The sequence below is a fragment of the Gracilinanus agilis genome, chromosome 2 (assembly GCF_016433145.1).
Source record: "Gracilinanus agilis isolate LMUSP501 chromosome 2, AgileGrace, whole genome shotgun sequence".
Taxonomy (NCBI): Eukaryota; Metazoa; Chordata; class Mammalia; order Didelphimorphia; family Didelphidae; genus Gracilinanus; species Gracilinanus agilis.
In genome coordinates, this window is record NC_058131.1 from 538338463 (window position 1) to 538366323 (window position 27861).

The window sequence follows — 27861 nt, forward strand, 5'->3', positions numbered from 1 at the left end:
AAAAAAATTCTCCAGGGTAGCACCATAATTGGTATAGGAGAGTGCTAAATTCAGCACTGTATTTGAAATAAAACACTTTGGGTTTGATTCCTAACTGATGCTTATTGTCTATAATCTGGATTAAGTTATTTTACCTCTCTGAACTCAGCAATAAAATTACCTTAGATAACTTCTAAAGTCCCCTTTAGTTAAAAATCCTATGATCCCATAGGGTCTAGTGAGTGTAGAGTCATTGGGTAGAGTTGTTTTCCTCACTTGGAGGGACATAGTAAGAAATATGAGTTGTTAGGGTAGTCCAAGAAGACATATGATCCTATGGTATACAAACAAAAAAAAATTTTTTTTCTCAGGAGAAGTGAGTTTAGGTACATGACAGACAAGCAGGCTTGCCAAGAAATGGGGACATTTAACCTGAAGTAACTGACAGCTTGACTTTGGCCATTGTTTATTCTTCAAAGCCCAACCCTTACTATGCCCCCCCTTTACAAAAAGTGCTATTTAATATTTTTTCCCTTTACTTAAAATTATACTTATTTTATTCTGTGGCTTAAGAAAATATTGATACTTTTTATGATTATAAAGCATTCATTTCTTAATAATTATGATAGCATTCATTTCTCACCTCTTCTACCCAGAATACCATTTTTAATAACAAAGATTATTTTTTAAAGTGAGGGGGAAAGGCAGTTCAGAAAAACAAATCAACACGTTGACTACATTGACAATACTAATCTCCTTCTGTCCCCTTGCAATATAGGAAAGGAAGATATCTCAATTGCTTTCTACATTCATGCTTGGTCATTATATTTTCATAGGTTTCTATTTCAGTTTTCAACTCTTTGCATTTACATTATTTTACTCATGCTTTCCTGATTCTACTCACTTAACTTTGAATTGTTTATTTTTCATTAATTTTTTCAAGTAGCAGAGATTTGCCTTCTCTTTATCTCAATCTCCCTAACTGGATAAAAAAGAAAAAACTGTTAGGATCATATATAGTTAAACAAAAGAAATGTTTGCATTGGCCATAATCTGCCCCATCCCTACCCCCACCAAACATATATGTCTTATTCTGCACTCTGAGTCTTTCATTTCCCTAGCAGAAGGAGGGAAGTATGTTTTAGTCCACTGAAATCATTGTTCCTTCTATTTCCCTGTTGAGTGAAACGTATTTCTGTACCAACTGTGTGTAGATATTTTGGAGACATTCTTTTCTTCTTGGTAAGCTTTGAAAGTCTCAATCTCAAAAATAACTTTTTATAGTGAGATTCTTTTTTTGTTCATTTTGTTGTTCCAGCCTACTTTGGACTTTATGTTAAGGAGAGGTCCTGTATACTTGTGCATAGAATGTCTAAGAGTGGTTCCACTATTGCATATTTAGAGGTATTTAGTATTTAAGATTTCAGGGGGCCTGCAAATTTCTTTGTTCACAAAGTGATCTGATTCGAGGTAATCTGATTATTTCCGATCTTGTCTGAGCTCTGTAAATTCCTTACCTGGGTTTGGTTCTGAACAAGGAGTCAATGGATTTCCACAACTTGAGTTTCAATAGACTGCCACTGGATTCAGCCTCTGTCCCCTAGTTATAAAATTCTGCAGTTTCAGGGTGATACATCACTAGGCCTCCTGGCTGAGATTGAAGTTGGAACTAAAACCCTACTCATCTTCTGTGAGCTGAGATACATAGCTTTTGCTTGCTTCTAATCTTGCTTCTTGCTTTTCACCTGGAAATAGCACCCTCCCCTGACAAAGCAGACAGTAGGCCCCAGTTTCTATATTCTACACAAGATTAGGCCCTAACCCCCTTTTGCCCTAATTCCCATCCGTATTTGATCTGGTTCATTTTCTAGATATGTTTGGAAAATTGAGGTTTTGGGGGGAAACAGGGCAATTCATCATAAGGTGGACAATTACCCTAATACTTATCATGTGTTATGTACATATAAAGCAAAAGCACAAGAGTAGTTATAAAAGGAGTGATAGTAATAGTGACACTAAAGAAATAAAAGTAAAAGTTAAAAAAACAATGATATATTTTAAAAATACATTTAAGAGAGCAGAAGGAAAAATAGAAGTCAACATAGACAAGCAGGGAAAAATTGACATGATCATTTAAAACTTTGTTATTGTGAGGTTTGTAATTTCCAATACAATATTCTTTTTTTTTTGCATATTTGTTAATGCTTGTCATGTCCAGATTTTTTAAAAAGGCAAAAACTTGATCCTTTGACTCAAAAAGCACACATTCAAAAGAATGAGACAATATGTACATGTACATAAAAGATGTGTGTGTATATGTTGTGTATGTGTGTGTGTGTGTGTGTGTGTGTGTGTAGTATAATAATAACTAATTCTAGAGGGCGAAGCATGTGGACTGGGAAAGGACACTTACAGAAGATGGGATATGAACTGATTCTAGAAGGAAGCCAAAAGGTAGAGATAAAGAGGGATAACATTCAAGACCTAAGGGAAAGCTTAGAGGAAAAAATCTGAAACAGGAGATAGAGTGGCAAATGAGAGGGACAGAAAGAAAGCCATTGTGTCTTGATTGTAGAATATATGGAAGAGAGAAAAATGTAGGAAGATTGGAATTAAATTTAGTGAGAGCTCATGATATCAACACATGAGACAGAATAGAGGGAAAAGAGAAGAGGACCCAGAATAAAGCATTAGGAGACATCTAGGGCATGACCTAAATGAAGAATCAGCAAAGGAGACTGAGTGAGTGGTCAGGAAGAAAAAAAACCAGTAAGGAGCACTTTCATAAAACTCTATACAGCAGACAATATTTTAGAAGAGTGATTAACACTGTCAGAAGTTACTGAAAGGCAAAATAGGTTGAGGGCAGAGAAAAGGATATTAAATTGGGTAATTGAGATATAATTGGTAGTAGTTTATAGTTGATTGATAAGGTCAGAAGCCAGATCACAGAGAATTATTTAAGAAATGAAAGGAGAAGAAATGAATATTTTGAGTGTAGAAGGCTTTTTTAAGGAATTCAGGCATGAAAAATAGGAAATATATATATATATATTTATATATATATAGGATGATAACTTGTAGGAATGGTCAGATCAAGTGAGAGATTTTTAAGGACTGGGGAGATTTGGGTAGTAGGAAAATAGTGAGTACATGGAGAATGTAGATTCATGGCAGAGTAGAGATAATAAAAGAAGAAATCTGCCAAAGAAAACAGAATGAAGTGAGATCAAGAGGAATTTCCTTGTAGTGGGATTGGCCTTGACAAGGAAGTGAGGTACTCCTCATGTGAGACAAGATTGAAGGAGGAAATAAATAATGGAGAAAGATAATTGAGTTATAAGAGTTTATGAGACGAAAAAAAAAGATATCTCCATGAATGGGCTCAATTTCCTAATGAAGTATATAAAGCAACATCTTCTAGGGAAAGAAGGAGGAGGGAGCCATTAGGAAGTTGGGGTATTTGAGAGAGTCAGTATGTATGGTGAAGTCCTGCATGAGGGAAAGAATGGGATATGGAGAAAGAATAGAGAGAACTCTAAGTCAGTCACAGAATTCATTGAAGAAAGAATGAAAATATTAAGGGCTTTAGCAGATAAGAGCTACCAAAATCTGGATTTTGTGATAAATATGGATTGAACCTGGAAGGAAGCAATATTAAAAGAAGTACTAGTGAGTCTGAAAAAAAAAACAATGAGGAGAAAAGAGTATTTTAACTCAACATAAAAATCTCAAATCAAAGTTATGAGTAAATTTACAATCAGTACTAGAAAGGGTGGCCAGATATACAGTGTCAACATAGAGAAGTCAGATCTCAGTAAGAGCTAGAAGATGGAAGGAGTCAGAAAGGAAGGGTTTTTTTCCTTTTTTTTTTTTTAGAAAATTTTTTCATGGTTCCATGATTCATGATTCCCTCTCTCCCTCTTTCCTCCCCCCTCCTGAAGCTGACAAGCAGTTCCACTGGCTTATACATGTATCAAGATTCAAAATTTATTTCCATGTTATTCATATTTGTAGTAGAACGACCTTTTAACATCAAAACCCTAATCATATCCATATCAAACTATGAGACTGATCACATGTTTTTCTTCTGCATTTCTGTTTCCACAGTTCTTTCTCTGGATGTGGATAGCATTTTTTCTAATAAATTCCTCTGGATTTTCCTGGGTCATTGCATTGCTGCTAGTAGAAAAGCCTATTACATTTGATTATGCCATAATGTATCAGTCTCTGTGTACAATATTCTCCTGGTTCAGCTCCTTTCCCTCTGCATCAATTCCTGGAGGTCTTTCCAGTTCACATGGAATTCCTCCAGTTCATTATTTCTTTCAGCACAATAATATTCCATTACCATCATATATCACAATTTATCTAGCCATTCCCCAATCAATGAACACTCCATCATTTTCCAATTTTTTTGCCACTACAAAAAGCACGGCTATAAATATTTTTGTACAAGTCTTTTTCCTTATTATCTCTTTGGCTGGGTGAAAGGGTAGGTATTCTTTTAATGCTCTTTGGGCATAATTCCTAATTGCCCTCCAGAATGGTTGTACAATTCACAACTCCATCGGCAGTATATTAGTATCCCAATTTTGCCATATCTCCTCCAACATATATCACTTTCCTTTGCTGCCATGTTGCCCAGTCTTCTAGGTGTAAGGTGGTACCTCAAAGTTGTTTTAATTTGCATTTCTCTAATCAGGAGGGATTTAGAACATTTTTTTCATGTGCTTATTGATAGTTTTGATTTCATTATGTGAAAGCTGCCTATTCATATGCGTTGGCCATTTGTCCATTGGGGAATGGCTTAAATTTTTGTAAATTTGACTTAATTCCTCATATATTTGGGAAATTAAACCTTCGTCAGAGAATTTTGTTATAAAAATGTTCTCACAGTTTGTTGCTTTCCTTCTAATTTTGGTTGCATTGGTTTTGTTTGTACAAAACCTTTTTAATTTGATATAATCAAAGTCATTTGTGCTTGGTCTTAAATTCCTTCCTTTCTCACAGATCTGACAGGTATACTATTCTATGTTCACCTAATTTATTTTTTATTTCACTCTTTATATTTAAGTCATTTACCCATTTTGAATTTATCCTGGTATAGAGTATAAGATATTGCTCTAAACCTAATTTTTCCCATACTGTTTTCCAACTTCCCCAGCAGTTTTTGTCAAATAGTAAGTTCTCCCAAAAGCCTGGGTCTTTGGGTTTATTGAACACTACTTTGCTTAGGTCACTTACCCCTAATCTATTCCATTGATCCATCCTTCTGTCTTTTAGCCAGTACTATATTATTTTGATGACCACTGCTTTATAGTACAGTTTAAGATCTGGTACTGCTTCACTTTTATTTCCTTATTTTCCTTGATAATCTTGATCATTTGTTCTTCCAGATGAACTTTGTTATAATTTTTTCTAATTCTATAAAAAAGTTTTTTGGTAGTTTGATATGGATGGCACTGAATAAATAGATTAATTTGGGTGAGATTGTTATTTTTATTGTTAGCTCATCCTACCCATGAAGCAATTAATGTTTTCTTAATTATTTAGATCTAGTTTTATTGTGTGAAAAATGTTTGTAGTTGTGTTCATATACTTCCTGTGTTTGTCTTAGCAGATAGATTCCTTTTATTTATATTGTCTAGAGTGATTTTGAATGGAGTTTCTCTTTCTAAGTCCAGCTGCTGAAGTTTGTTGGAAATATATAATGGTGATGATTTATATGGGTTTATCTGGAACCCTGCAACTTTGCTAAAGTTGCTAATTATTTCCACCAGGCTTTTAGTTGATTTCTGGGTTCTTTAAATATACCATCTTGTGGGGATATGATTGGGGATGTAGACTCTAAATCAGTGATGGGCAAACTTTTTAAAGAGGGGGCCAAAGGAAAGGAAATGCTCATCTGTTGTTATGTAGAGATGGATGCATGGAATCCCTGCAAAGATACAGGGACAGCCTCACCCAGAATTCCAGGGGACCCCCCTGGAGAACTTTGGGTGAGGGGGCAGTTGAGAAGAGTGGGCAATTGCTTTGTGGGGGTTAAGGTGAGCAGACAGACTGCTTACTGCTCCAGACTTGGGGGGTTCACCTGAGTGGCAATTGTGGCATAAGCCAGTGTGGTTTCTTCTCAGGGGTTAGCTTGTTTGTTAGAATTAATCCTTATCAATATCAATATAATAATTATTTAGTGATTTAGTGATTAGATATATAAATTATGTAACAAGAGAGCCAGTTGAGTTAGGTGCCTTCACCCCCTCCTGTGGTGGGGGGGGGGGGAAGGGCAGCTTCAACCTAATAGATCAGGGTCACCTTTCCTTATCCCAAAACCTTCATTAACCCCTCTGGTTTTCCTTTTTACTTCTTAATATAAGCTTTACCTTCAAAATCTGTGCCTGGAAATTATTTGGGGGAATACTCACAACTCAAGTCTGGTCATCTAGTTTGAATCCTGTCAGCTGCCAGTTTTAAGACGATCATTTATCTCAGTCCTCAACAGTTAGATAGCTAGCTTCTACTTATTCCTCTATGAGACCTATGAGGAATATAAATTGAAGAAAGGGAACATTATTGGGGTTCAGCCATAACAGAAACTTACCAGAAGAATCTTAGTCAGTCTCCATTTTCCAACTGAAACATCAACTGCTTAGGGGGGATGGGTTTGAGATCCAGGAGTGTCTAACCCCCTCTTTTCTCACTGAAGCCTGTCAATCAGTGTCTGTGACTTGAAGGTTTACTGGCCCTGACACATTTATCTGCTTCTCCAAATTATCTGTTATTATCATCATAACAGTTTTGGCCAGCCAGCCTAGGATTTTTACTCTTGAACCTAGTGGAGAAGAGATATATGGCCAGTATGATCAGTAGAGGAATTATTACTTTGGGGTGCTCTGGAGTTTTACTGTATGGGATTTGGCAGACTTGTGCCACATTTTGATTTGTCACAGTTCCCCAATTTTTTAAAACAGTGATAGAACTTTATGACACTTACCTTTGGCTAACGATAACAGTAGGGGATGCCTTGGCTTATGTACGATCAGGGATAGCCATGACTGCAACTTGCTATGGGGCCCTAATGATTTTGAGGAAGGTACTGGCTTTCACATTTGGAAAGGCTGAAGTTACTAACCCGGTTATGGAACAGATGTTGGAACATATGAAGACACTGATAGAGATTAACAAACAGATTAGAGAAGGGAAGGAATTAGATGCCAAGACGATTATGCGATTGGAAATAATAGAGAACACGGTCACAACAAAGAAGGGGGGTGAAATAAAACAAGAGATTAAAAATGACAACCCAGAAAAGCAAGAAGTTGCAGGGGCAGAGGCAGTCTATTTTTAAGGCAACTCTTTCGAAGTTTCATTGTATTGTATCCTACTCATTGTATTCATCAGATTAGGAATAATGTCACACAGCTGGATAGAACATTTCAGGGGGCTGCATTTGGCCTTCGGGCTTTAGTTAGCCCATCACTGCTCTGAATGATCACTCTATTGCAAATATTAGTAATATGGAAATAGGTCTTGATCAATGATACTTGTAAAACCCAATTGAATTACACGTTGGCTATGGGAGGGGAAGGGAGATGGAGAGAGAAAAAACATGAATCATGTAACCATGGAAAAATATTCTAAATTAAATAAGTAAATAAAATGAATTAAAAAAATAAATATACCATCATATCATCTGCAAAGAGTGATAGTTTAGTTTCCTCATTGCCTACTTTAATCCCCTCAATTTCTTTTTCTTCTCTAATTGCTATCACTAGCATTTCTAGTGTCGAAGTGGAATCTAGAGACCCCAAACTTGTAGCTTAGTGAGATATGATGAACTCCAAGTTTTAGTAATAGCTTGTAGGCTAGAGACCCTCAAAGCTTGTCCTTCCCTGTTCCCGTGAGGATCCACCCTGAAAGGGAATCTCAGGCTAGCAGCTGCAGACTGAATAATGGACCCTAAGGTAAATGTTAAGTGATTCTTTTGCCTTAGAAGCTTCTCCCATTGTAGCACATCTCCCTTCCAGGGATCGAACTCAGGACCTTCAGCTTACAAGACTGACATGCTACCAACTGCGCCAAAGAATCACTTATGGCTGATGTGAGGTTTCTTAGGACAACTAATAGAGTGAAGAAGCCAAAAGAAAGTGTACTGGATCAGAATTAAAGAAGGGCTCTTCAGAAAGGCTCTTTAAAGCTCTAAAAAATTGCCTGCCTTTCTATCTAGCCATGCCATTGCTGGGTTTGTACCCCAAAGAGATCATAGATAAAAATTTGTACAAAAATATTTATAACCGCACTTTTTGTGGTGGCAAAAAACTGGAAAACGAGGGTATGCCCTTCAATTGGGGAATGGCTGAACAAATTGTGGTATATGCTGGTGATGGAATACTATTATGCTCAAAGGAATAATACATTGGAGGAAATCCATGTGAACTGAAATGACCTCCAGGAATTGATGCAGAGTGAAAGGAGCAGAGCCAGAAGAACATTGTACACAGAGACTGATACACTATGGTAAAATAGAATGTAATGGACTTCTGTACTAGCAGCAATGCAATGACCCAACACAATGCTGAGGAATTTATGGAAAGAATACTCTCCACATTCAGAGGAAGAACTACAGGAGTGGAAACACAGAAAAAAAACAGCTGCTTGACCGCATGGGTTTATGTGGACATGATTGGGGATGTAGACTCGAAATGACCACACCAATGGAACTATCAATAAAATAATATGAAAATAGGTCCTGATCGATGACACATTTTAAAACCAGTGGAAATGTGTGTCAGCTAGGGGGGTGGTAGGGGCAAAGGTGTAACAAGTATATGATTTTTTAAACATCATAGCAAGTGATTATAATAATGGATTATTTACTATTGTTTTAAAATGTGTTATTAGAAATTATGGTTCCCTATTTGAATGTGCATTGTGAATCTGCTAGTTTGTAAAACCCGTTTACACTTACAGCTCATGCAAAGGCTTAACAGGAAATGAATCTCATTTTTGGGTGAAAAACCCTTCACTAGTTCTGAGCTATTTATTTTTTGACATTTTATTTTTCTTCCTTACATGTGGAATGCAATATTTGTTCTTTTCCCATTTTTTTAATCCTTGAAAGCATTGTTTCCTTATTGCTTTTCCTTTAAAATTTTTTAATTAGAGCAAATCCATCTTTTCCTTTTTTTCTCATTTTGTGTTAATCCTTTTTGATTTTACAGTGATATAATCTTAATGCAAATATATATTTGCTATATTATTAATGCATACCTGAAAAGCCTGAGACTATGGTAACCTGCCAATTATTGATAAATATTATGGGACTGTGATTTAATGTCTCTCTGTCTGATTCCAGGAGAAGTGCTAAAAAGAACCACGAGGTCATGGAGACTTACTGAGAATCTGCAAAGTGCCAAGGAGCAAAAGGCCATGCAAATCATGGATTTCAGAAGTTCTATGCCAATACTGAAGGGCTCAAATCTGGGGTTTGAGTTTTGGGAGTCCCAGTCTTTTCTAACATTTTAGAGGACAAGAGTCCCCTTTAACTTAAATTCCTAGTGAAGCACCTAAGATTGGCTATCATTTATGGCTCATTCCCTGAGAAGGTGAAAAAAAATCAGACCAGAGAGAGACATTCCCCTTATTTCTCTTATATATAGAGAGAATGGCAATTTTCTGTAGTCCTGGCCCTGAATGGGTATTTGCAAATTGCTTAAATAACTTTAATCGGGCCTTGATTCAAGGGCCTGTTATAAGTTTATTTTTCCTCCTTTTATTTGAATTTTAACTTTTTTTTATTTCTTTTGCCAATTGATTCCATTCAACCCCATGACTCAGCCATGCATCCTTAGCTGAGAAATGTGTTATTTAGAATTTTCCTCAGGGGGATGTGTGTTAAGTTTTTAAAAATCGATAATATAAACATATATATATTTAACTCTTTTAGGAGTAATTTCAGGGAGGAATGTATGTTTTATAATCTATAATGTAAAGTTTAAATTCTTTTGAGAGTAATTTCAGGATAAGGATTTTGCCATCTCCCCAGAATACAGACAACGAACCTGTTTGGTGAAGGCACCATGAAGATGCCTGAAGAGCCTTCACTGGATCATGAAGATCAAAATTGAACTTTGGAGAGTTGAATGAGTTGAATGCATTTGTTTTGAATGTACACTCTTATGCCAATAGGAGACTGCCCCAAATTGGCTTTTTGTCAATGCAGCTAGTTTTTATCCTTTTCTTTTATCCCCAAATTCCTGCAATTTAGAAGTAGACTATGTTTACAGATCCAACAAAAAAAAGGACCAATCTTTTTTTTTTGCCAGATCTCAGGGGGAAATGTCCCATTTAAAAGTATATTACAAACTTCCTGTGGACATGTGGGGGACTTTGAAACTACATTTTCGCTGATCCAATGGGTTTCCAGTTTTGGGCGTGGTGATGTCCAACATATAACACAGCTTAAATTCGGAAGTTGGCCTTCAGATGACCTCTTTGGCTACTGAAGGAAGATGGGAGGAGATGCAGATGGGCGCCATTTTTAAAAATAGTCAGGCGTGGTCGTATATATTTTTACCAACATGGCCATGGAAATTAAAATATTATTTTTCCTCATAATATCAGCCTTTATCATTTTTAATCCTTACAGGGGGAAGGTGAAGGGGAAAGTGAGAACATGAATCATGTAACCATGGAAAATTTTTCTAAAAAAGAAATAAAGGGAAAAAAAAAGAAAGGCTCTTTAAGCAAGTCCAGTGTTGGGTGGCCTGGGCTGAAACAGAGCAACACAAAACTGTTTATTGTGTAAAACACTCATTTTACAGACTTTTGAGTGCACAAGTTTAAAATAATTTTACTGATATGTTTTATATTTTATAGCAATAAATTTTATCCAATTATCCCTCCAACTTCACCCTCCTAGAAAGTCATCTCATATTATAAAAATAATACTTTTTTACAGTAATTTTTTTCACTATTTATATGTAAAAACCATTTTTGATATTCATTTTCTGACACTCTGAGTTCTACATTCTATCTCTTCTTTCCTTCCTCCTCCCAAGACAATAAGCAAGATGTTATTGGTTATACATATGTTGTCAAATAAAACATATTTCCATATTTGTCATGTTGCGGAAGAAGACAAAAAAATGAAGAAAAAAGAAAGTGAAAAATGGTCTGCTTTAGTCTGTCTTTTAGACTCTTATCAGTTCTTTCATCCTAAGTCCTTCAGAATTGTCTTGGATCATTTTATCAATCAGAATAATTAAGCTATTCAGTGTTGTTCATTGTACATTATTGTTGTCTCTGGATGTAATGCACTAGTTCTGCTCACTTCATTCTGCATCAGTTCATATAGTCTTTTCCAGATTTTAATGAAATTCTCCTGTTTATCATTTCTTTTTAAAAATATTTTATTTACCCCCTAATTATACATTAAAAGATCTGTTATAGATTTTAGTTGTGCAACCATATAAAATAATTTTCCATATTAATCATTTTGTGGAAGAGATCTCAGAAGGAGAAGGAAAATGAAACATAATATGTTTCAGTCTGCATTTATATTCTATCAGTTCTTTCCCTGGAGTCAGATGGCATTTTTCATCATGAGTTTAATACTGTCTGGGATCATTGCATTGCTGAGAATGACTAGGTTATTCGCAATTGTTCATCAAAAAATATTACTGTGTGAGTCCCTTGGAGTTATCCTGGATCCTTGCATTGCTAATAGGTAAGTCAGTCACAGTTGATCATCATGCTTTATTGCGGTTACTGTGTGCAGTGTTCTCCTCTCACTTGACTTTTTATCACTTCACGTAAGTCTTGCCAGGATTTTTTTATGATTATTTTGTTTATCATTTCTTTTTGTACAATAGTATTTCTTTACAATCATATATGACAATATGTTCAGCCATTCCCTAATTGAAGGACAAACCTTGGTTTCCATTCCTTTGCTACCACAAAAAAACACAATAAATATTTTTGTACAAATAGACCCTTTCCCCTTCTTAAAAAATCTTTGGCATATAGACCTAGTACTATTATTGCTACATCAAAAGATCTGCACAATTTTATAGACTTTTGGCAGAATTCCATATTGCTTTCCAGAATGGTTGGATCTCATCACAACTCTAACAGCAGTGCATTAGTGTCCCAATTTTCCTGCATCCCCTCCAAAATTTATCATTTTCCTTTTCTTTCATATTAGCTAATCTAATAAGTATGAGTTGTTTTAATTTATATCGAGTGATTTAAGTGCTTATCATTTCTTTTTGTAATTTTATTTTGGAAATATTTTTCCATGTTTACGTATTTCATTTTCTTTCCCTCCTCTCTTCCCTCCCCATTCCTAAACCCAATGAGCACTTCCACTAGGTTATCCAAAAACACTTATACCTAATTCCATATTATTCATTTTTGCAATAGAGCAGTCTTTTAAAACCTCAAATCACATATCCATATAAACAAATGATATGTCATTTGTTTTTCTTCTGTATTTCTACTCCCACAGTTCTTTCTCTCTGTGGATAGCATTCTTTCTCATAAGTCCTTTAGGACTGTCTTGTATTAACTAAGTCCATTACATTGTATTTTTCCACAATGTTTCACTTTTCTGTGTATAATGTTCTCTTGGTTCTGCTCATTTCACTCTGCATCAGCTCCAATTCATAGAGAAATCCTCCAGTTCATCCTTCCTTACAGTGCTTATCATTTCTTATAGCACAATCTTATTCCATTACAGTCACAATTACAACTTGTTCAGCCATTCCCCAATTGATTGGCATCCTCTCAGTTTCCAATTATTTTGCCAACAAAAAGAGTGCTGCTGTAAATATGTTTGTACAAACAAGTCCTTTTCCCTTGAAAAAAACCTCTATGGGATATAGACCTTGTAGTAGTAGTGATATTTCTTAGTCGTGATATTTCCAGGTGAAAGAGTCTGTACATTTTAGACCCTTTTAGCAGAGTTCAAATTGCTTTCCAGAATGGTGGTCAGATAAGATCACAACTCTACCGACAGTGTATTAGTATCCCAATTTTCTCAAATCCCCTTCAACAATTATCAGTTTCCTTTTCTGTGATATTAGCCAATCTGATAGGTGTGAGGTGGTACTTCAGAGTTGTTTCAATTTGTATTTATCTAATCAATAATTATTTGGAGCATTTTTTCATGTTGCTACAGATAACTTTGATTTTTTCAACTGAAAACTGCCTGTTTATAACCTCTGACTACTTATCAATGAGGGAATTATTTGTGTTCTTAAACAAATGCAACTCAGTTCTCTATATATTTGAGAAATAAGGCCTTTGTCAGGGATACTTGCTGTAAAAATTTATCTCATTTTTCTATTTTCCCTATAACCTTGGTTATATTGGTTTAGTTTGTTCAAGACTTTTTAAATTTAATGTACTGAAAATTATCTATTTTATATCTTATAATTTGCTCTTTCTGTTCTTTGGCCATAAATTCTTACTTTGTCCATAGATTTGACAGGTAAATTATTCTATGCTCCCCTAATTTGCTTATGGTAGAACCCTTTATGTCTAAATCTTGTACCCATTTTGTTCTTATCTTGGTATACAATGTAAGATGTTGGTTTATACCTAGTTTGTGCCATACTGTTTTCTAGTTTCTCAGTAGTTTTTATCAGTTAGTGAATTCCTATCTCAGAGATTTAACTCTTTTATGCCTTTTTATATGAAGTGATTTATCCCCTTCTATCTGTCCTTCTTTCTTCTCTGTATGCATTCATCTTTCTCACTCCTTAATTTTTTATATCACCTCATCATATTCAATTTGCTCCAGTGTACTGTGTCTAGGTATACTCCTTCTAACTGCCCTAATAATTATAATGTTCTTAAGAATTACAAGTATTTTCTGATGTAGGAATATAAATAGTTTAATCTTATTTAATCCCTTATGTTTTCTGTTTCTTATTTACCTTTTTATGCTTCTCTTGGGTCTTATATCTGGACATAAGATTTTCTGTTCAACTTTGGCCTTTTCATTAGGAATGCTTGAAGTGCCTTTTTGTATTTCTTTTACCAAGCTGTTGATATTTTTTCATGATTCTCTAGTATCACTCCTGCTTCTTTATCCAGTTTTTCTTCTACTTCTCTTGTATGATTTTTAAACTCCTCTAAGAACTTTTTTTCTCATTTTCTTTTGAGGCTTCATATGTAGCTATATTGGCATTGTTGTCCTCTTTTGAGTTTTTTTTTAGCATTTTGATCTTCCCTGTCACTTAAGTAATTTTCTGTTGTCAGATTTTCCTTTGTTTTTTGCTCATTTTTCCAGCCTATTTTTCAACTTTGCATGCATGTTAAAGTTCATCTTTATTCTTAAAGTTGAGTTGAATATTTTCCTGAGCTTATCATATTGTTGTCTGCTCCAGTGCTCAGGGACCAACTAGCTGCCTTTGTAACCTTTGTTGTGTATAGGGGGAAGCCTACCTTTATTGTGTTCTGCCTTTGAGTCCTATAGTGTGTGTGAAAGCAACTTGGCTACATTTTGGGTCTACAGTGTGTACTTTCTGGGGGTACTATGGATACTATAGAAAGGTTTGCAACTGTTTTGCCCAGATGCTGCCTTTGCTGGATTGGGCAGGATTCTGCTCCACCCACTGTCAGTTTGTTGGGTACCTCTCCTCCTGTTGTAGTTTCCCTGGATGCCATCTATGCTTGATTGGTCTCCCATCTTACTCCTAGTGAGATGTATCTTTCCTGCTATATGTAAATATATGTATGTATATAAATACATATATGCAAATATATGTATATATAAGTTCTCTTATATGTCTGGGATACCAAACTCATAAGAAATTTCGTATTAATATTTTTCCCATTCAGTTACTTCCCTTCTTATCCTAAGTATATTAATTTTGTTTTTGTCTAAGCTTTTCAGTTTTATACAATTAAGTTTTTATTTTTTATCTTTTGTAATTATCCTTATTCCTTGTTTACTTAAATAGCTGTAATAAGTAAATTATCTGCTTCCTTTCAAATTTTTATAAGATCTTTAATAGTGAGCTTATATAACCATTTACAATTTATTATGGAATGTAGTGTAAAGTCCATTGATCTAAACCTAATTTCTATCAGACTACTTTCCAATTTTACTGGCAATTTTTCTCAAATAGGAAGTTCTTTCCTAATAACTTAAATTTTCTGTTCTTATTGAACATTGGGCTATTGAGTTTTATTATTTCTGTTTCTCTCTTATCTAGTCTATTCCACTAATTTCTTCTATTTTTTAAAACCGGGAGCATGTGGTTTTGATGATTACTGCTTTGTAAAAAAGTTTGAGATCTCGAAGTGCTATTTCCCTTTCATTCCTACATCTTTCCATTATTTCTCTTGATCCTTTAGATAGTTTATTTCTCCAGATTAGTTGTATTAGTATTCTATCAGTTCTGTGAATTATCCTTTAGCTATCTGATTGCTATAACATTAGAAATATAAATTAATTTTGATAGTGTTGTCATTTTAATATATTGGCATTGCCCAACAATGAGCATGAGAGATTCTTCCACCAATCTAAGTCTTCTTTCTTTCAGTTGTTATTTGTAATTGACTCTATAAAAGTAATATCCATGCTTTGGAAAATTAATCCCAAAGTATTTTATGCATTTTGTGTCATAATAGCCACTCCTGCCTTCTTTTTCTCATTTAATGCCCAAAAGATTTTGCTCAAGCCCTGAACCTTAAACTTGTGTATGTCCACCCGCCTCATATGTGTTTCTTGTAGACAATATATGGTAGGATTTTGGTTTCTTGTCCACTCTGCTGTTTGCTTCCGTTTTATGAGAGAATTCATCCCATTCACATTCAGAGTTATAATTATCAGTTGTGCATTTCCTGACATTTTTGTATCCTCCCCTAGTCCTACCTCTTCTTCTTACACTATTTCCTTTTAAACCAGTGCTTTGCTTTGAGCCTGTATCCCTTATCCCCTCCCTTGATTAACCTCCCTTTCTACCCCCTCCCTTATTATTGCCCTCTTTTTATTTTTAAAGGCCTAATGAATTCCCTCCCCCTTCTTCTCCCCTCCCTTTTTAGAACTCCCCACTCCCCTGCTCCCCTTGGTTTATCCCTTCTGACTTTCTCAGTAGAGTTAGATAGAGTTTTATATCCCAATGGATAATAAAGCTACTCTTTCCTCTCTGGGTTGATTACACTGAGAGTAAGGTTTAAATATTACCTCTTAATGCTCTCTTCCTCTCCTTCTTTTAATAGTATTTGTCCCCTCCCCTTCCTATGCCCTCTTCGTGTGTAATAGAATATCCTATTTTTTTTATTCATTCAAGTTTCTCTTGGTGTCCCCTGCTATTCACCCCCCTCTTTCCCACCCCCCATGTCATCTTAGACCATTAATTTTCCGGCCTCTCCCAATGAATTATTCTTCTGATTGCTATAATAATGAATACTATAATAGTGAATAGAGTTCACTACAGAGAATTATACATAGCATTTCTCCACATAGGAATACAGATAATTATATATTATTAAAGCCCTTAAAGAGTCAAATTTTAAAAATTATGAGTTTTTTTTTCTTTCCCCTCTGTTTCTTATTTACCTTTGCATATTTCTCTTGATTTTTTGTGGTTGAATATCAAATTTTCCATTTAGTCCTGGTCTTTTCTGTGCAAATACTTGGAAATCTTCAATTTTGTTGAATGCCCATACTTTCCCCTGGAAGTATATAGTCAGTTTTGATGGGTAGTTGATCTGTGGTTGAAGGTCCAGCTCTCTTGCCTTTCTGAATATCATATTCCAAGCCTTGCGGTCTTTTAGCGTGGAGGCTGCCAGATCCTGTGTGATCCTTATTGGTGCTCCTTGATATTTGAATTGTCTCTTTCTGGCTTCTTGTAAATTTTTTTTCTTTTACTTGGAAGCTCTTGAATTTGGCTATTATATTCCTGGGTGTTGTCTTTTCTGGGTCTAGTGTAGAGGATGATCTATGGATCCTTTCAATGTATATATTGCCCTCTTGTTGTAGAACTTCAGGGCAATTTTGCTGAATAATTTCTTTTAGTATGGAGTCCAAGTTTCTATTAATTTCTGTTTTTTCTGGAAGACCAATGATTCTCAAATTGTCTCTTCTAGACCAGTTTTCTTGGTCTGTCACTTTCTCATTGAAATATTTCATGTTTCCTTCTATTTTATCAGTCTTTTGACTTTGTTTTATTTGTTCTTGCTGTCTTGAGAGATCATTAGCTTCTAATTGCTCAATTCTAGCCTTTAGGGCCTGGTTTTCGGCTATACTCTTTTGGTTTTCCTTTTCAATCTGGTCATTTCTGGTGTTCAATTTGCTTATCAGTTCATTTGCTTTCTGAGCTTCACTTTCCAATTGCAAAATTCTGCCTTTTAAACTGTTATTTTCTTGCCAGATCTCTTCCATCTTTCTCATCATCTCAGATTTTAACTCTTCAATAGCTTGTGACCAGTTTTCATTATTTTGGGAAGGTTTGGATATGATTACTTGTTTGTTCTCCTCTGTCATCTGGATTTTTCTCTGTGTAAAAGTTTTCGAGTGTTACAGAGTTCTTCCTGATAATCTTTCTCTTCTGGGGTTACCGATTTTGGCTTGCCATTGTTAGACCTGTGCCTTCTGCGCTTTGTCCTCACACTCAGGGTCTGTCTGCGCTCTCTAGGCTCCCGAGGTCTCAGGTCTCGTTGTTCTCGGGGTTGAGCCTCCTGGTCATCCCTGGCCTGCCCCTCTGCCTGAGGCTCCTTCAGCAGTCTCAGGGAACTGCTTTCACAGTCGTGCTCCCATCTTCACAGGGTTCCCACTCGAGGTCCAAGCCTAAGCTCGAGATCCTTGTCCACGCCTAGGGCAATGCCTTTACCCACACAGGGGCTCAGGAAAGTCCGTGTGCATTCTTTAGCCTCTTGGGGTCCTAAGTCTTGCTGCTCTCAGGAACAAGCCCTGGAGCTGCCAATGACTTAATGGGTGCCCCAAACCTGCTTTAACTCTTGTGCGCTGGCCTTGGCATTGTACGTGGTGTGGGCGTTGGGGGAGGGGCTTCTTCCTCTCTCGTTTTAGTGAGAGCTGTTTCACTCCTTTATAGCATGGAAATGCCCTGATTCCACGTACCTTCAATGCTTCACCCTATTGTGGGGTCCCTTCGTTCATCTGGATTTGTTTTTATGTCCCCTTGAGGAGTCCTGTATGTTTCAGTTAGGAGAGATCAGGCAGCTGCTCCTTACTCTGCCACCATCTTAACCAGAAGTCCTACTCCATGATAAGTTCTTAAGTGTCTTAAGTACTTTAAATCTCTTGAATAATTTAAGTACCTTATATAATTCAAGTATCATATATATCTTAAGTATCATAATTATTGCCTTCCACGATGTGAATGTACTCAATTCAAATTTATTGAAATCCTTAAGTTTTCACTTTTCTATTTAACTTTTTGTGATTCTTTTGAGTCTTGAATTTGGTCACCAAATTTTCTTTTCAGATCTCAGTTTTTTATCAAGAATACCTGGAAGTCCTCTATTTCTTTAAATGACACTTTTTTCCCATCTAGAAGGTTATGCTAAGTTTTGCTGGGTATGTGATTATGGTTATAGGCCTAGATCATTTGTGTTTTAGTCCTTTAATGTAGGAACTGCCATGCCTTGTGTAATCCTGACTGTCACTCCATGATATTTGAATTGTTTCCTTCTGGCTGCTTGCAATACTTTTCCCTTGGTGTAAGAGTTATTTTTTTTTTAATTTTGCTGTAATAGTCCTTGGATGTTTTATAGTAGAGTCTTTTTCAAGAGATAATCAGTAAATGTAAATTCTTTCTATTTATATTTTCCATTTTATTTAAGGTTATCAGGGCAGTTTTTCCTTATGATTTTTTGTAATATAGTGTCCAGGATTTTTTTTTAATCATAACTTTCAGACATCCTGATAATTTTTATATTATCTCTAGATCAATTTTTAGGTTGCTTTTCTAGTGTGGTATGTCAAATTTTCTTCTATTTTTTTCCATTCTTTTGATTTTGTCTTATTGTTTCCTGATGCCTTATGGGGTCATTAGTTTCCATTTACTCAAATCTGATTTTATGGAGTTATTTTCTTCCTTAAGTTTTTCTGTTTCCTTTTCCATTTTACCCACTTTAGTTAGGGAGTTGTTTGCTTCTGAAATTTTTTTTGGTCTCTATTTTCATTTGACCCTTTCTAGTTTCTAGGTTGTTGAATCTTTCAATCTTTTCTTTTATTATTTTATTTTTTAAGTTCTTCCAAAATATCTTTTGGGGCCTAACATCCTTTCTTACTCCTTTGAGACTTCACAAGTTTCCTTTTTCCCTTGTCCTCTTCTGAGTTTATAGTTTTATCTTCCCTTTCACTAAAAGTAACTTTCTAAGGTTAGTTTTTTTTCCCCAGCCTTTACTCATTTTTTAAGTTATTGTTTTCCCTCCACCCCCATTGCCTTTTTTCTATGTTGAAGTTCAGTTCTATTTCTGAGGTGGAGAAAGCTCTGTTCCAAGCTCGCAGTATCGCCTTCTCTGGTGCTTGGGGTAGTCCTGGCAATCTTTGAGTCTTTTAGTGTGCACTTCTGGGGTGGTTTGCCAGATTGCTTCTTGGGGGGAGGCTTGCAGAAAAGTTTTTCTAGCTATATTCTGCTTCCCCTGCTTTTGGTTTCCCTATTGTCTGCTATGTTGGGCTATTCCTTGATCTGCAGGTTCATTGCCTCAGCCTGCATGGAAAAGTAGGACAAGGATTGGACAACTCCTCCACTATGCTATTTCATTTCCTCAGGCAGTTTCATCCCTCCTAGGACTTTTCCCTACACTACCTTTTCTTTACCTCAGGCCTTGTAAAAGTAGATATGGCTGGCCTTGAGCTATTTCCCCATCTCTGCCTGTTTTGTTGCCACAGGCCTCTATAGGACTGATCTTGGGCTACTCCCCTTATTATTTTATTACCTTGGGCCACTTGTTGGGGACTAGGACTGCTCCCCTACTGGCTGTCTTTTTTATTCCATTTATGTGTATACTCTACAAGCTCCCTTTGATGCAGCACTACCTGGACTATTCTCCTTTTTCACTACAGTGAGACCTTTCACTTCTGCTTTCCCTTCTTTTGAGGTACTTTATTTTATATATTTGTATATTTTAGGGAAGATGAGCCTCCTTTACTCTGCCATATTAACTCCTAGCATTCAACTCCATAATCAATTCCAATTATTATTTTTACTTCTTTTGATTTTTGTGATTTCATTTTGTTCTTTTGCCATTTTGTTGACTTGATTTTTTTGCCTTTTTCTTGTTAATCAGATTGGTTAAAAGTTTATCAATTTCCTTTTTCTTTTTGAAAGAATTAGCTTTTATGTAGTGATGTCTTTCTGCAAAGTTTTAGAAGTCAATTTGTGAACTTAAGTTAATTTTCATAAATAAGGACTTAGATTATATAAACTTTGATCTTATTGTCATTAGTTCCATCAGACAATCAATATACATTTATTAAATGTCTACTATGCTAGTCAGTAGGGATAAAAAGACAAAAGTTTTTCTTGAGTTTTTAATCTAACAAGAAAAAACAACAGGAACATATATATAAAATAGATACAAGATAATTTTGAACAGAAGAAGGCTCTTGTACCCAAGAGATCAAGAAAGGCTTTATATAGGACATGGTTCTTGAGCTGAACTTTGAAGAAAGATTAGAATTCTAAGAAAATCTAAGTTCCTAAGGGAAAGTAAGTTCCAAGAATGGGACATAGTGCCTGAAAAAACATGGGAATAGGATATGGAGTGTTGTGTGAGGAACAATACAAAGTCCAATGTGGATGGACCATTTAGTGTAGTGATGGAGAACCTTTTAGAGACCAAGTGCCCAAATTGCCACACCACATGTGAGCCCACTGCCTTATCCCAGACAGCGGAGGGAGGAAGCACTCCCATTGGATTGCTGGGCAAAGGAGCAGGTGATGTGATAAGTGTCCTCGGGTGAACATGGAAAAGTGGGGGAGAGCAGCCCTCTGCAGCACATGTGCCACAGGTTTGCCAACACTGATCTAGTGCATATTTAATAATCCTAGAAAGGTTGGGTGAGGTGAGAAAAGCCAATTTTTAGAGCTTAGGGACAAAGAATGTTTCTCAAGTAGAAGTGAAGGTTAATTGTTAAAATATGCAAATCAGTATTTTTCTAGGTAACATGAAAACCTCTTCTTGATGTTGTTCTAAATAGAACTCTTTCTCGATTACATCATATTTTAGATAAGAGTGAACTAGACTCTCTTTATAAAAATCACAGACATGTACCACCCATGCATGTCTCTGATACCAATAGTTTGGGGAAAATTTTATATGATTCAAGGCAATTAACATACCTGTTCATGTAAGGTACTATTCTAGGTAAATAGTGTATACAAAGTACTGGGGATACAGTGATGATACAGTCATTATCTACATTTATGTATTATTTAGGTTTCACAAACTATTTTACATATGTTATCCCAGTTGAGAATCATTACAGTTTGTTGACTTAGGAAATGCAAATATTATTATTACTATCTTATAGCTAAGGAAAAGAGATTATATAATGCAGTCATAGTTATATGACTACTATCCAATACCAGAGTCTGGATTCAAATTTAAGTGGTCTCATCCAGGTCTGGTGCTCTCTTCACTACCCAGTGGTGCTTATCCTCAAGGAGCTCACATTATATGTAGTAGGAAGAATAAGACATATACATAAATAGCTATTGTATGAATTGTAATGGGAAAAAATGCAAGCCAAACTTCAAAAGTACCAATATATTTGAGAATTTATAGATTATATCCAGCTGCAGGAAATCAAGATAGACTTAATGGAAGAAGTGGCACTGATTTGAGTCTTGAAGAAAAAATAAGATTTCAAAAGTTACAGAAAAGAAAGTGGCAAGGGTGGCCATTCTTGAGGTGAGGGATGATAAAAAAATAAAGGAAAGTGAATATCCACATCATCTAGAAGACAGACTGTAAAGAGGCTATAACAATGTGGAATATGGTTGGAAAGGTAAATTGAAGTCAAATTATAGAGGGCTTTGAATGCCAGTCTGAATTTGTACTTTTTTGTTAGGAATTGACAGTTTTAACATAAGAGACTGATGAAAGTTTAACCCAAAAAAATTACCTTGTATTTATATATAGCTTTATGTAGGTACTTTAATATAAATCTATTAATTCAATAAGAAGAGCATTAGTTTGACTTTTTTATAGTCTTTGAAAGTTTGCAAAACATTTTATATACAGTAGCTCATATGAGTAGCATAATAGACATCATGGGTAAATTATATCTATATTTTATAGATGAAGAAACTATAAGAAAAGATTACACCAGTAGGAAATTCTCATAACAGCGCTTTTTGAGGTAAGAAAAATGGATGCCCATAAATTTGGGAATGTCTGAAAAAACTGTATTAAATAAACATGTGGAATATTACTGTACCAGAAGAAATGATGAACATAAACAGTTCAGAGAAACATGGGAATTGAGTGAACTGGGAAAATTATTATAATAATGTAAATGTAAACAACATAAAAGGGCCACAATAAGAATATGAAGACCTGATCCTATAAAACAGAAACTGAAACAGTTTCTTTTGATAGAGAAGTAGAGAACATGAAGTATAGAAATGAAAAGAAAACATATAGGGGAAGAATAAGCATTTATACAGTGCTTACTATGGACCAAGCCCTGTGCTAAGTAAGGGCCATTTATAAATATCAGCTCATTTGATTCATTCAACAACTGTATTAGGTAAATACTTTTATTATCTCCATTTTACAATTAAGAAAACTGAAGCAAAAAGAAAAAAATTAAATGACTTGCCCATAGTCACCCAACATGTCTGAGGCCAGTTTAAACTTAGGTCTTCCTGACTTTAGACCCGGCACTCTATCTAGTGCACCACCAGTTGATCCATGTTGATATGCTATCAGACTTGTTGAATTCATTGGTCCATTTTGCTCACTTATTTTTCTTGTTTACAAGGAAGGATTTAGTGAGCCACGGGAGTAACATATTTCAGAAAATATGTTATATTATGAGCAGTGAAGACTAGAGAGGAGAAATTGAAAAGAACTATTATAAGGATCCAGATGTGGGCAATCTAGAAATTTATCTAAAAAGATTTAGTTGCTTAAGCACTAATTTTTTTCTAAATAATCTTACCTATGAGTTGATATTATGGCATCAACTGGAAGCCTGGGCTTATATGGAGACTCTAGAATATTATAAAATTCTGGTACTACCTTTTTGGATTTATATGAAATTGATGATTTGGTCCTTAAACTTACTTTTATTATCTATAATTAAATTCCCTAGAGCAATTACATATCTAATTGATTATCATAAAAATCAATTTTCTAGTTGTTTCCATTTGTATGAATAACAACATGCCCCAGTTGACTGATATTTGTGGTTGCAATTAGTATTCCATTCTTGTCCACCAGACAACTAGAATTCAAGTAACCAAAAGCTTAATAATTTCTGTGTTCAATGATATGGAAATTATTGCTCAGTCAAGTATATTTCTAAAGAGAAAGGTATGAGCATTGACTGGATTTTATTGGGCTTTTAATAAATCTTGACCAGAAAGAAATAAAACTTTGGTAATAGACATGATTCAGATAACTTTATTCATAGCTATTTAGATTAAAGATACAGTTATAAATCAGGCACTTAAAATGAAAACTGAGTTTAGTAAAAGAAAGCATTCCAATCTTTAGTCATGGAACCAGACTGTGCTTTTCCTTGGATCTCTGTCTTAGCCTCTAGAGAAAATTTTGATAGCATATAAGAGTAATAGGACTTCTTGTCAAAAAAAAAAAAAAAGGACAAAACTGATTTCACATGCTTTCGGATTGTGAATAATAATACTACATATCAATTAAAAGTAGAACACTTTATTGAAGTAGCAAGCACAACATGATTTGGGGGTTTTATTTGTTTTGTTGATGACTTTTCTGTTTAATTTAGACCTTTTCCCTTAATCTCCTTCTCTTATTACCTGCATTAAACACCCTTTTGTAACAAACAAAAAAAAGCTAAGCAAAACCAACCAACATAGAGACTTCATTTGATGGCATATGCAATATCCCATAAGTTAATCTTTATTTTCTCTCAGAAGAAAGTGTGTCTCCTCGTTGGTTCTCTGAGACTGGGCTTGGTGATTATATTTAATAAAAATTCAATTGCCTTTTATTGTTGTTTTTGTTTATTTTATTGTATACCTTGTATGCAATTACTTTGCTTATTTGGCCTTGCAATAGTTCATACAAATTATCCCATATTTCTCTGAATTCTTCAGTTATTTCTTATTGCACAGTAATGTACAATTATAATCACATACTACAATATTTTTAGCCTTTCTGCACTCATTGAGCACCTACTTTTTTCCAGGTTTTATAACCACAAAATTAAATCTTATAGTATAGAAGACTTTATTTTTTCACCTACTTGGGAACTGAGATTTCTGGTGCACAGGATTTAGATTTTTAAAATAATAACTGTGAATCAACCTTTGAAATAGACTTTGCAGTTAACATTATCTTGTGTTTATGAGCAAACACAATATAATATTTGAAGCTAGAAAGATACTTTAGAAATCATTTAGTCTACCCTCATTTTTTAAATTAGGAAAGCAAAGAAGTATAAGATTACTTCCTCAAAGTCATAAAGCAAGTTAGTTAACAGACATAGGAATTATGCCTAAGTTCTCCAACTTCAAAAAAGTTGTCTTTCTATTACAACACACTGCTTCTCATAAATAAATGAGTAAACCTCATTTGTCTTAAAAGTGGGGTTAAAAATGTTGAGAGTAATTTTTCAATATAATTTGACTTGAAGTTTTGAAATTGATCAAAAAATGAAAAGAATTTTGCTTCATCACACTGAAAAATTTAAGAGTTATCCTTCTTTCACAGTGGAGGAAAGGGCATCAGAGAGTAAGAATTTACATGCATAATTTTTTTGCTGTAAATATTTTTGAAGGGAAAAGTGGATTTTCTTTAGAGAAGTTAAGAGAATTATTAGGATACACCAGTGATCAAAATAAATAACATGTGAACATTATCTTTACAATTTAAATCTTATAAAGTTACATTTGTTATCCCTGTTTTATGGATGAGGAACCTAAAACTAAGAGAAATTTTGTAATTTGTTCATAGTCACTCATCTAATAAATGTCAGAGCTAATACTTGAATACACTTCTACTACCAAATCCAATGCTCTTTCTATTACATCAGGCTATGTTTCAAAGGATAATTCACCAAATTAACTCTATCTCAAACAATTCAATTCAATGTTAGCAAACACTTATTAGGTGTCTACTTTATGCAATGTAAGGTACTAGGGAATGAGAATATTAAGAACAGAAAAATCTCAGCTTTCAAGTAGTTCACATTCTACTGGGGGATACAAAATATGTACATATAGGTCAATACAAAATATCTATAAAGCAATTTCAAGTGCTAATGACCAAAAGTAGAAGAAGGGATTAGGAAAGGAAAAGGCATACAAATTGGGTGTTGAAGTAAGGCAAGGATTCTAAAAGATAGTGGTACAGAGGATGCCTTTTTTTGGTCTGGTTGACAGCCTTTCTCAAAGCATAGAGGTGGGTGATGGAATGTAACATATGAGGAATAAGCCATGGAAGATTTTTGAGTAGGTGAGTAATATGGTCAGATTTATGGTTTGGGAATATCTATTTGGCTAGTGTATAGATAGTGGATTAAAGAGGAGAGAGACATGAAATAAGGAGACCAGTTAGGAGTATATTGCAGTAGTCCAGAGGAGAAGTAATAAGGCTTTAACTAGATTATTTGCTATGCTGTTGAAGAGGAGAAAGAAATGATAGATTTTATAGAGGTAAGAATCAAAAAACTTGTTAATTGATTAGATATTAGAAGTTTGAAAGAAAGGGAATGTAAAAGACATCTCCAAACTTTTGAATCTGGGTGACTGGCAAGGGGAATTGGGGAGGTTGTGGGGGGGAGGGGGCCAGGGCCAAATTGGGAGCTTAATAGTAGCAAGAGCTGAAACTCTTTCAAAAATCCTCCCAAACCAATCTTAAAACAATGCCTCAAGCAGGAGTCAAAAAACCAACAGCAAGAGAGAAAGGGGGCTCTTTGACAAAAAAAAAAAAAAAAAAACTTGAAAAGTAGGCTAAAAGAGTAAATTTTCACAGGATGAGGGGGAACAGGAAGTAAAATTGCACACAGAGGAGTGTAGGATGACCACCCCCCACCCCACCCCCCCTGCCTATTGTACAAGGTTCCAAGCCTGGGCATAGGTCAACTTAAGATTCCAGGACCCTGCCTAAACCAACAACAGATCACTCCACACCCACCCCTTGCAGTCCCAAGCCCTGGCACCAGCCCAGAGTGAGGCTCCAAACGCCATAGTGCTGGGTCCTTTCAAGCCTGTGGTGAAGACTCTAGCCTTAGGGCAAAATGCTTCACAGTGCTGAGTCCTGGAAACCATCAGAATCAGCAGTTTTCAGGTCTCCCTGTCCACAGACCCCCCCCCCCAAAAAAAAAAGTCTGAGAAAATGAGCAAATAAGCAAAAGAAACACCTAACCATAAAAATTTCTATGAAGACAAAGAACAAGGCAGATTTGGTGGGGGATGGTGAGATCCAAGCCACCATATGCAAAACTTCAAGGAAAAATGGGAATCGGTCTCAGGTGCTAGAAGAACTCAAAAGGAAAATCAAATAAGAGAAGTAGAAGAAAAATAGGAAAAAGTAATAAAAGTAATGCAAAAATAAAATAACTTTACCTTTGAAAGTAGAATTGGTCAAATGGAAAAAGAGGCACAAAAAAATCCAATGAAGAAAAGAGTTTCATGAAAAGTAGAATTAACCAACTGGAAAACGAGGCAAAAAAAAAATCTAGTGTCTGTGGGTAATAGGAAAAATAGTGGTGCCACCAATAGAAAGAGAGTTTGGAGTAGTGTTATGTTTGGGGATAATTACAATGAGTTCTCTTTGGGATATGTTGAGTTTGATGTTGCCATTGGATAACCTGATGAAGATAAACAGTAGTCAGTAATTTGATAATAGAGTTCAGGATAAAGACTAGGAATGAATATATGGATTTCAGAGTTGCCAGCAAAGATTTGAAAATTAAGTAGATTTTCATAGAAAGCTTGGGAAACTCATACATTTGTAGGCAGTAAGATGATCTAGCTATGCAGACTAAGAACATGGGAGAACCAGGAGAAACCATGAAGATGAGGTAATTGATAGTCATTAAAAGTCAAAAAGTACAAATAGAATAAAGACTAGGAAAGATTTTTAGTACTTCAAAATCATTTGTAAGTTTGGAGAGATAAGTGTTAGTAAAGCAATGGGACTGGAGTTAATGCTGAGATAGGTTAAGAACTTAGTAGGCAGTGAAGAAATACCTACATTTCTTGTAAAAAAAAATTAGATGGCCTTTTCTTAAAGTTTGACTGGGAAAGAGATGTGTAAGTAAATAGTTTGAAGGAATATAAGAGTGAAGAAGTTTTTTGGGTTTTTTTTTTTGTTGCTTTTTAAGGATGGAGCATCTGGATATGTTTATAGCTAGGAAGGAAGAAGACTGGTTAAGGAGAAATTGAAGATGAGAAAAAATGGGTAATCAAAATAATTCAGGATTGAAACTCTCAAAAGAGAAAATGGAATGGAATCAAGAACACAAGTGGAGGAGTTATCTACATAATAATGGCATCCATTGAGATTAATATTTTGCTCTATTGTTTTCAGGCATAAAGCTATTATTTCCCATTATTTTCCATCACCATTATCAACTCTGAATTCCCTGAAGAAAGCAAGGCCTTGATTTGTATTATTTAGTGACTCAAAAATAGAATTTAGATCAGGTCAGCTCTCACTAGATCTCTGAATAGCTTTCGTTTA

General features: G+C 35.1%; 1 protein-coding gene across 1 annotated transcript in view; it reads left to right on the top strand.

Moving 5' to 3' along the window:
- The window catches only part of RYR3 (ryanodine receptor 3), a 570927-nt gene that overhangs the window by 188540 nt on the left and 354526 nt on the right, over window positions 1-27861 (top strand). The window lies entirely within an intron of this gene.